This window comes from Mandrillus leucophaeus, unplaced genomic scaffold (genome assembly GCF_000951045.1).
Source record: "Mandrillus leucophaeus isolate KB7577 unplaced genomic scaffold, Mleu.le_1.0 Scaffold5, whole genome shotgun sequence".
Lineage (NCBI taxonomy): Eukaryota > Metazoa > Chordata > Mammalia > Primates > Cercopithecidae > Mandrillus > Mandrillus leucophaeus.
In genome coordinates, this window is record NW_012105364.1 from 1,314,486 (window position 1) to 1,325,790 (window position 11,305).

Consider the following 11,305-nt stretch of genomic DNA (forward strand, 5'->3'; position numbering starts at 1 on the left):
ACATATTTTTTAAATATTCTATTAGAATTTTGAAAATAATTCAACAAAATTGGTAGATACAAGACCTCAGCTCACTGAACCTCCGCCTCCCAGGTTCAAGCAATTCTCCTGCCTCAGCCTCCCAAGTAGCTGGGATTACAGGCACTCACCACCATGCCCAGCTAATTTTTGTATTTTGGTCATCATGTTGCCCAGGATGGTCTCGATCTCCTGACCTCGTGATCTGCCTGCCTCGGCCTCTCAAAGGGCTGGGATTACAGGTGTGAGCCACTGCGCCCGGCATCCAAATTCTTAAGATATATATTAAGTTTCAGAACAAAACTTTATGGAATAAAATGCACATCAAGAAAATAGCAGCAAAAAAAATCATTTAATTTGTGTTCTCCTTAGGTTTTTATTGCTTAACCTATGCTTGTACCAAAAAGAAAAGAACTAAGAAGTCCAGCTTCATTATAGTCATATTCATGCAATCCCAGCAGAGGCATGAATAAAATGAATAAAGAGGCCACAAATGAAATACCTGTGTTCCCTGGGAGTAACTGCTCAGTCAAAATGTTCCAAAGGCAGTTTGCCAAATGAAAAGACATACTGGGAGTCCAAAAGCTCAAACCAACATTTTACTACAATTATTGGCTTTTCTCCACACTTCTCCCACCCTTCTACCTAAGTTATAGTTGAATTACTACATCTAAATTAGACATTAGTTTCTCTGTGCATTACAAAATACTGTGACTGAGGAGAAAAAGAGAAAGGCTTGCAAAATACATGCCCTACATATTTAGTCTGGGAACAGCATGAGGCCAGGCTCCAACAATTACCTTCTTGGTTGAACCTGGCCAAACCACTCAACCTACCTGCATTCAGCTTCCATATCTGTAAAGTGATTGTAAAGATAATACCTGATTAACTAGAATATAAGTGGTTTTTCATATATTTATTAGCATTGGATTCCCCTTATGCAAACTGTTCATAATTTTGCCTATTATTCTATTAGCTTGTTTTATTGATTTATAGAGGTTCTTAACATATTCTAGATACTTAAATCTCCATCAGATAAATGCCAATTTTTCCATGGAAAGGGACTCTTCATTGAATTGTCCATTATTTGCTCAGTTCTTTATTATGTCATTTCTTTTCTTCATTAATATGTAGGAAAGCTAAGTGGATGCTAATCATTTTTCTTTTAATGGGTTACTTGCTTTTGCCAACCTGTGCCTTGACTTTGCATTTTGTAAGTAAATGTTTTATATCTGATCACACACTCAATGATCTAAATATAATAACTGTAATAGTAATCACACAGTACCTGGCCTAACTACGTCATAGGACTGTTGTATCATTTAAATGATATATTTTGCAAACTATAACTTATAAACTATGATTTTAAAAAAAAACCTCTCACAGAAAAGTCACCCACAGATTGCTGGCAAGACGGCCGAATAGGAACAGCTCCGGTTTGCAGCTCCCAGTGAGATCGACACAGAAGGCGGCGGATTTCTGCATTTCCATCTGAGGTACCTGGTGCATCTGACTGAGACTGGTTGGACAGTGGGGCCGCCCATGGAGGGCGAGCTGAAGCAGGCTGGAATGTCGCCTCACCTGGGAAGCACAGGAGTCGAGGAATTCTCTCCCATACTCAAGAGAAGCTGTGAGGGACTGTGCCGTGCCATGAGGAACAGTGCACTCCAGACCAGATACTGAACTTTTCCCACGGTCTTCGCAACCCACAGACCAGGAGATTCCCTCCAGTGCCTACACCACCAGGGTCCTGGGTTTCAAGCACAAAACTGGGTAGCCATTTGGGCAGACACAGAGCTAGCTGCAGTTTTTTCCAAACCCCAGTGATGCTTGGAACACCAGCAAGACAGAACTGTTCACTCCCCTGGAAAGGGGTGCTGAAGACAGGGAGCCAAGTGGTCTGGCTCGGTGGGTCCCACCCCACGGAGCACAGGAAATTTAAGATCCACTGGTAGGAAATTCTCGGTGCCAGCAGAGCAGCAGTCTGAGATTGACCTGGGACACTTGAGCTTGGTGGGGAGAGGGGTGTCCGCCATTGCTGAGGCTTGAGTAGGAGGCTGTACCCTCACAGAGTAAATAAAGCCACCGCGAAGTTCCAAATGGGCGGAGTGCATGGCTCAGCAAGGCCACTGTGTCCAGACTGCCTCTCTAGATTCCTCCTCCCTGGGCAGGGCATCTCTGAAAGAAAGGCAGCAGCCCCAGTCAGGGGCTTACAGATGAAACCCCCATCTCCCTGGAACAGAGCACGTATGGGAAGGGGCAGCTGTGGGCACAGCTTCAGCAGACTTAAACGTCCCTGCCTGATGGCTCTGAAGAGAGCAGCGGATCTCCCAGCACAGCGTTTGAGCTCTGCTAAGGGTCAGACTGCCTCCTCAAGTGGGTGTCTGATCCCCGTATCTCCTGACTGGGAGACTCCTCCCAGTAGGGACCAACAGACACCTCATACAGGAGAGCTCTGGCTGGCATCTGGCTGGTGCCCCTCTGGTATGAAGCCTCCAGAGGAAGGAACAGGCAGCAATCTTCGCTGTTCTGTAGGCTCTGCTGGTGACACCCAGGCAATCAGGGTCTGGACTAGCCCTCCAGCAAACTCCAGCAGACCTACAGCAGAGGGTCCTGACTGTTAGAAGGAAAACTAACACACAGAAATAGTATCAACATCAACAAAAAGGATGTCCACTCAGAGACCCTATCTGAAGGTCACCGACTTCAAAGACGAAAGGGAGATAAATCCACAAAGATGGGGAGAAACCAGTGCAAAACGGCTGAAAATTCCAAAAACCAGAATACCTCTTCTCCTAAGGACCACAACTCCTCAGGAGCAAGGGACAAAACTGGACGGAGAATGAGTTTGACAAGTTGACAAAAGCAGGCTTCAGAAGGTCGGTAATAGCAAACTTCTCCAAGTTAGAGGAGCATGTTGTAACCCATCGCAAGGACGCTAAAAACCTTGAAAAAAGGTTAGACAAATGGCTAACTAAAAGAACCAGTGTAGAGAAGAGCTTCAATGAATGGACAGAGCTGAAAATCACAGTACGAGAACTTTGTGAAGCATATACAAGTTTCAACAGCTGATTCGATCTAGCAGAAGAAAGGGTATCAGTGATTGAAGATCAAATTAATGAAATAAAGCAAGAAGACAAGATTAGAGAAAAAAGAGTGAAAAGAAATGAACAAAGCCTCCAAGAAATATGGGACCATGTGAAAAGACCAAATCTACGTTTGATTGGTGTAGCTGAAAGTGACGGGGAGAATGGAACCAACTGAGAAAACACTCTTCAGGATATTATCCAGAAGAACTTCCCCAACCTAGCAAGGCAGGCCAACATTCAAATTCAGGAAATACAGAGAGCACCACAAAGATACTCCTCAAGAAGAGCAACCCCAAAACACATAATCGTCAGATTCACCAAGGTTGAAATGAAATAAAAAATACTATCAGCAGCCAGAGACAAAGGCTGAGTTACCCACAAAGGGAAGCCCATCAGGCTAACAGCAGATCTCTGCAAAACGCATAAGCCAGAAAATAGTGGGGGCCAATATTCAACATTCTTAAAGAAAAGAATTTTCAACCCAGAATTTCATATCTAGCCAAAGTAAGTTTCATAAATGAAGGAGAAATAAAATCCCTTACAGACAAGCAAATGCTGAGAGATTTTGTCACCACCAGGCCTGCCTTACAAGAGCTCCAGAAGGAAGCACTAAACATGGAAAGGAATAACCAGTACCAACCACTACAAAAACACACCAAATTAACAATATTAACCTTAAATGTAAACAGGCTAAATGCCCCAATTAAAAGACACAGTCTGGCAAATTGGATAAAAAGTCAAGACCCAGCGAGCGGTGTGCTGTATTCAGGAAACCCATCTCATGTGCAAAGACACACACAGGCTCAAAATAAAAGGATGGAGGAATATCTACCAAGCAAATGGAAAGCGGAAAAAAAGCAGGGGTTGCAATCCTAGTCTCAGATAAAACAGACTTTAAACCAACAAAGATCAAACGAGACAAAGAAGGCCATTACATAATGGTAAAGGGATCAATTCAACAAGAAGAGCTAACTATCCTAAATATATACAGACCCAATACAGGAGCACTCAGATTCACAAAGCAAGTTCTTACGAAGAGACTTAGACTCCCACACAATAATAGTGGGAGACTTTAATACTCCACTATAAATAATTAGATCAACGAAACAGAAAATTAACAAGGATATTCAGGACTTGAACTCAGCTCTGGAACAAGCAGACCTAACAGACCTCTACAGAACTCTCCACCCCAAATCAACAGAATACACATTCTTCTCAGCACCTCACAGCACTTATTCTAAAACTGACCACACAATTGGAATTAAAACACTCCTCAGTAAACGCAAAAGAACAGAAATCATAACAAACAGTATCTCAGACCACAGTGCAATCAAATTAGAACTCAGGATTAAGAAACTCACTTAAAACTGCACAACTACATGGAAACTGAAAAACCTGCTCCTGAATAACTACTGTGTAAATAACAAAATTAAGGCAGAAAAAAAGATATTCTTTGAAACCAATGAGAACAAAGACACAATGTACCAGAATCTCTGGGACACATTTAAAGCAGTGTTTGGAGGGAAATTTATAGCACTAAATGCCCACAAGAGAAAGCAGGAAAGATCAAAAATTGACAGTCTAACATCACAATTGAAAGAACCAGAGAAGCAAGAGCAAGCAAATTCAAAAGCTAGCAGAAGACCAGAAACAACTAAGATCCGAGTAGAACTGAAGGAGATAAAGGAACAAAAAACCCTTCAAAAAAATCAATGAATCCAGGAGCTGGTTTTTTGAAAAGATTAACAAAATAGATAGACCACTAGCCAGGCTAATAAAGAAGAAAAGAGAGAAGAATCAAATATATGCAATAAAAAATCATAAAGGGGATATCACCACTGATCCCACAGAAATACAAACTACCATCAGAGAATACTATAAACACCTCTACGCAAATAAACTAGAATATCTAGAAGAAATGGATCAATTCCTGGACACATACACTCTCCCAAGTCTAAACCAAAAAGAAGTTGAGTCCCTGAAGAGACGAATAACCAGTTCTGAATTTGAGGCAGTAATTAACAGCCTACCAACCAAAAAATGGCCAGGACCAGACGGATTCACAGCCAAATTCTACCAGAGGTACAAAGAGGAGCTGCTACCATTCCATCTGAAACTATTCCAATCAATAGAAAAAGAGGGAATCCTCCCTAACTCATTATGAGGCCAGCATCATCCTGATACCAAAACCTAGCAGAGACACAACAAAAAAAGAAAATTTCAGGCCAATATCCCTGATGAACATCAGTGTGAAAATCCTCAATAAAATACTGGCAAAACAAATCCAGCAGCACATCAAAAAGCTTATTCACCATGATCAAGTGGCCTTCATACCTGGGATGCAACGCTGGTTCAACATACACAAATCAATAAATGCAATCCATCACATAAACAGAACCAATGACAAAAACCACATGATTATCTCAATAGATGCATAAAAGGCCTTCAATAAAATTAAACACCCCTTCATGTTAAAAACTCTCAAGAAATAAGGTACTGATGGAACATATCTCAAAATAATAAGAGCTATTTATGACAAACCCACAGCCAATATCCTACTGAATGGGCAAAAACTGGAAGCATTCCCTTTGAAAATCGGCACAAGACGAGGATGCCCTCTCTCACCACTCCTATTCAACACAGTGTTTGAAGTTCTGGCCAGGGCAATCAGGCAAGAGAAAGAAATAAAGGGTATTCAATTAGAAAAAGAGGAAGTCAAATTGTCTCTGTTTGCAGATGACATGACTGTATATTTACAAAACCCCACTGTCTCAGCCCAAGATCTCCTTAAGCTGATAAGCAACTTCATCAAAGTCCCAGGATACAAAATCATTGTGCAAAAATCACAAGCATTTCTGTACACCAATAACAGACAAACAGCAAGCCAAATCATGAGTGAACTCCCATTCACAATTGCTACAAAGAGAATAAAATACTTAGGAATACAACTTACAAAGGATGTGAAGGACCTCTACAAGGAGAACTACAAACCACTGCTCAAGGAAATAAGAGAGGACACAAACAAACGGAAAAACATTCCATGCTCATGGATAGGAAGAATCAATATCGTGAAAATGGTCATACTGCCCCAAGTCATTTACAGATTCAGTGCCATCCCCATCAAGCTACCATTGACTTTCTTCACAGAATTGGAAAAAAAATTACTTTAAATTTCATATGGAACCAAAAAAGAGCCTGCATAGCCAAGACAATCCTATGCAAAAAGAACAAAGCTGGAGGCATCACACTACCTGACTTCAAACTATACTACAAGGCTACAGTAACCAAAACAGCATGGTACTGATACCAAAATAAGATATATAGACCAATGGAACAACAGAAGGCTCAGAAATAACACCACACATCTACAACCATCTGACCTTTCACAAATCTGACCACAACAAGCAATGGGGAAAGGATTCCCTATTTAATAAATGGTGCTGGGAAAACTGACTAGCCATATGTAGAAAATTGAAACTGGATGCCTTCCTTACACCTTATACAAAAATTAACAAGGTGGATTAAAGACTTAAACATAAGACCTAAAACCATAAAAACCCTAGAAGAAAACCTAGGCAATACCATTCAGGACATAGGCATGGGTAAAGACTTCATGTCTAAAACATAAAAATCAAAGGCAACAAAAGCCAAAATTGATAAATGGGATCTAAGTAAACTAAAGAGCTTCTGTACAGCAAAAGAAACTTTCAGCAGAGTGAACAGGCAACCTACAGAATGGGAGAAAATTTTTGCAATCTATCCATCTGACAAAGGGCAATAACCAGAATCTACAAAGAACTTAAACAAATGTACAAGAAAAGAAAAAAAAAAACCACCCCATCAAAAAGGGGGTGAAGGATATGAGCAGACACTTCTCAAAAGACATTTATGCAGCCAAAAGACCCATGAAAAAATGCTCGTCACTGGTCATCAGAGAAATGCAAATCAAAACCACAATGAGATACCAACTCGTGCCAGTTAGAATGGTGATCATTAACAACTCAGAAAACAACAGATGCTAGAGCAGATGTGGAGAAATAGGAATGCTTTTACATTGTTGGTGGGAGTGTAAATTGGTTCAACCGTTGTGGAAGACAGCGTGGTGATTCCTCAAGGATCTGGACCAAAAATACCATTTGACCCTGCAATCCCATTACTGGGTATATACCCAAAGGATTATAAATCATTTCACCATAAAGACACATGCACATATATGTTTACTGCAGCACTATTCACAATAGCAAAGACTTGGAACCAACCCAAATGTCCATCAGTGATAGACTGGATAAACAAAATGTGGCACATATACACCATGGAATACTATGCAGCCATAAAATAGGATGGGTTCAGGTCTTCTAACACAAGAACAGAAAACCAAACACCTCATGTTCTCACTCATAAGTGGGAACTGAACAGTGAGAACATATGGACACGAGAGAGGAACATCACACACCGGGGCCTGTCGGGGTGAGGGGCTAGGGCAGGGATAGCATTAGAAGAAATACCTAATGTAGATGATGGGTTGATGGGTGCAGCAAACCACCATGGCACAGGTATACCTATGTAACAAAACTACACGTTCTGCACATGTACCCCAGAACATAAAGTATGATTTTAAAAAAATAGCCACCCACAAGTCTACCTCAAAATAGGACTTGTGAAAAACGATTTGTTTAAAAGCAATCAGAATTCTCATTTAATTAATAATAACCTGAAAGTTCTTAGGAATCACTTCCAACCTTATTTTATGGTACCCCAATGGGAGAGCCATACTACCCAGGGATTCCCTACCGGAACTTCCTCTATAAAAGTGTCTATTCTAATGGATTACACCCTCAATCTTACAGTTTCACAAAATGAGAGAGGAGCTTTAAGAGTCTATGTTAAATCTCCTGCTGAAAACGGCTATTACTTTCTAGGCGGACTTGCAGAGCACTTCACAAATAGACTCTTAGGACTTACAGTTTATTATTAAGAATAAGACAAAATTCTTGCTTTTTATTATAGTATATTTCATCAGTGCCATAATTTTATATGTATTTAGTAACATTTTGTGCAGTTCTCTACATAATTTATATCTTCCTCATTTATACAATTCCCTTTAATAATGTGATCCAGATTAATAGAGTCCTAAAGACTAGACTGCAATGACTGAAAAAGATTTTGCTACATAATTTGAAGAAAGTCAACTTTTTACACTTGCTCCTAAAGATAATTTAAGTCACAAAATGGGCAGTGCAGAGTGTGGTAAGCAGAATTATGGTTGCCCAAAGACATCCATGTCCTAATCCCTAGAACCTGTGATTAGTCACATTGCAAAGGAGACTGCAGATGTGATTAAGGTTAAGGACCTTGAGATGGGAAGAGTAGCCAGAATTATCCAGGTGGAATCAATCTAATCACATGAGTCCTTAAAAAGAGCAAGGAAGCACAGAAGAGTGGGTCAGAGAGAGGCAACGTGAGAAGAATGTGACCCATCGTTGCTGGTTTTGAAGATGGAGGAAGGAGACCATGAACCAAGGAATATGGTGGCCTCTAGGAGCCGGAAAGGCAAGGAAACAGGTTTTCCCCTAGAGCCTCCAAAAAGGAACACAGCCCTGCCAACACCTTGATTTTACTGCAATTAGATTTGTGTTAGACTTCTCACCTACAAAACTGTAAGATAATAAATGTATGTTGTTTAAGCCACTAAGTTTGCGTGAGTGGAAAATTAATACACAGAGGATACCTAGCTTGTTTTCAGCAAAACAAACTGGTTAGAAGAGCATAGTCGAATCTGGCTCTGAGCTGAAATCACAACTACTTGTCAACTGTGTAAACTTTTATCAATTATTAACTTCCCTGTGCCTCAGTTTTCTCATCTGTAAAATGGGACTGACAATAAATTGTTATAAAATTGTTGTAAAGCACTTAAGACATGGCTTCACCATATACTAGGCACTAAACACATATTAACCTCTGCTATTATTGATTTTAATCAATAATATTTTTACCTTCTCTTTTGGTCATGCACAAAAAAAAAAAAAGAACAAGATCAAGTCTTCAGAATAGTCAAGGAAATGAACTCATCTAAAAAGAAAGGTCTGGCTGGGCGCAGTGGCTCATGACTGTAATCCAAACACTTTGGGAGGCCACGGTGGGCGATCACCTGAGGTCAGGAGTTTGAGACCAGCCCGGCTGACATAGTGAAACCCTGTCTCTACAGAAATTAGCAGGGCATGGTGATGCATGCCTGTAATCCCAGCTACTCAGGAGGCTGAGGCAGGAGAATCGCTTGAGCCCAGGAGGAGGAGGTTGCAGTGAGCCGAGATTGTACCACTGCACTCCAGCTTGGGCCACAAGAGTGAAACACCATCTCAAATAAATAAATAAATAAATAAATGAAAGGTTTATACACATCTCTACCAGCAGTCCCCATAATGCTCCTAGCCTCAGTCAACTACCAAGCAGTTCTTCAACAGTAATTCCTAATAATACCAAAGTCAGAGTGTCACCATGAACTCCACTAGGTGATGAACGCAAACTCCAGACACTGACAGATAAAGTGCCTATCAAAAAGTAAGGCCTATCATAGTAAAAATAACAGATGTAGCAAAATTAGCTTCTACTGAAATTTGCCATAATTGGCATATATCAGCTTATTTCATATTTGTACAACACTTATTTGCAAAGCCTGCCCTGTCATTTCTTCATAAATAATTAAATTTTTTATTTCACTTGGCCACTGACTTGGCAACATTTACATAAATTAATATAACCAGGCTAAGCAGTAAGATTCACATTATAAAAAAGTAAAGATGTAACAATTGGTAATTTCCATGAAAGGCAGAGATAAAATACAAATCAAAGGTACAAATACATTTTGTTTCGTATTTCAACAGTCTACAACACCTCAGAGCAGTGTTAAAACTCAAAAGCAACATTACATCAGAAAGAGGGAGAAAACAAAACCTTTCTAGCTCCAAGAAGAGACTGGAGTACAATCTATTGTATTTATTGTAAAATAAAAATAAATGTTTGCAATTTTTTAAAATTTGGCTACTAATTAAACAAAGGAAAATTTATTATCAAATTCTATACTTCCCTGTAGTTAAAGTAATAAACTTCAAGATTCCACGCCTAAATAATCCTAAAATAATTTTAAGTGGCATTTTAAAGGTAGCAAAATATGCTCCAACAATATATTAAGCTCTCAACAGAAATATTTCCAATTAGTTATACAAAATGTACTGACTTAATCCAAATTGTTTTTCTATTTTTTTCTACCTTTTCATTATTTCAAGCTCTAAAGAACTAATAAGAACTATAAGAACTAATTTTTATCTGAAAAGACAATGATAATAAACACTACAATTTTGTTAAAATGCAATGAAGATTTTGGCTGCCACAAGAAGGCACTTGTGGGGCATCCCACAAAAGACATTCAGTCCTCTCCCCCAACCCAAAGTTATAAGAGCAGAGAAACTCTCTGCAGAGGTCCAGAAGGTCTCCAAGCCCAGTTGAGCTGAACCCTCTGCAAAAGCAAGTCTAAGACAATCCACAAGATTCCCCTAAATCTTTACATTCAAAGTATACCCTCCTGCCCTCAACCCTAAACATAACCCCAAAATGGCTTTGTCTTGTTCAATAAGATATTGGGTGTCTTCAAAGAAGAAAAAATAAGTTTATGGATATTTCCTCAAAGTGTGTTACAGATATGACTATGTATGCACACGTGGATGTGTGCACATTTAGGAGTGGAGACGGCATAGGACAGAGGTCACACACTCAAAAGCTCCCAGGACCAGACATTGAATGTAATACATGAGATAACTGAGTAAAAGCTACTAGGAGTAATAAATATTATAGCACAAAGGAAAGCATATGCTCTATCAAAAAGCATTCAAACTCAACTTTAGAAAAACAGTGCTGGTCGCCCAGGTGTGGTGGCTCACGCCTGTAACGCCAGCACTTTGGGAGGCCAGGAGTTTGAGACCAGCCTGGCCAACATGGTGAAACCCTGTCCGTACTAAAAATACAAAAATTAGCTGGGCGTGGTGGCAGGCACCTGTTATCCCAGCTTCTTGTGAGGCCGAGGCAGGAGAATCCCTTGAACCCAGGAGATGGAGGTTGCAGAGAGCCAAAATTGTGCCACCGCACTCCAACCTGGCCAACAAAGCGAGATGAAAGAAAGGGGAGGGGAGAAGAGGGGACGGAGG

At 40.2% G+C, this 11,305-nt stretch overlaps 1 protein-coding gene across 3 annotated transcripts in view; it reads right to left on the minus strand.

The window, feature by feature from the left end:
- The window catches only part of EXOC4 (exocyst complex component 4), an 870,987-nt gene that overhangs the window by 780,271 nt on the left and 79,411 nt on the right, over nucleotides 1–11,305 (minus strand). The window lies entirely within an intron of this gene.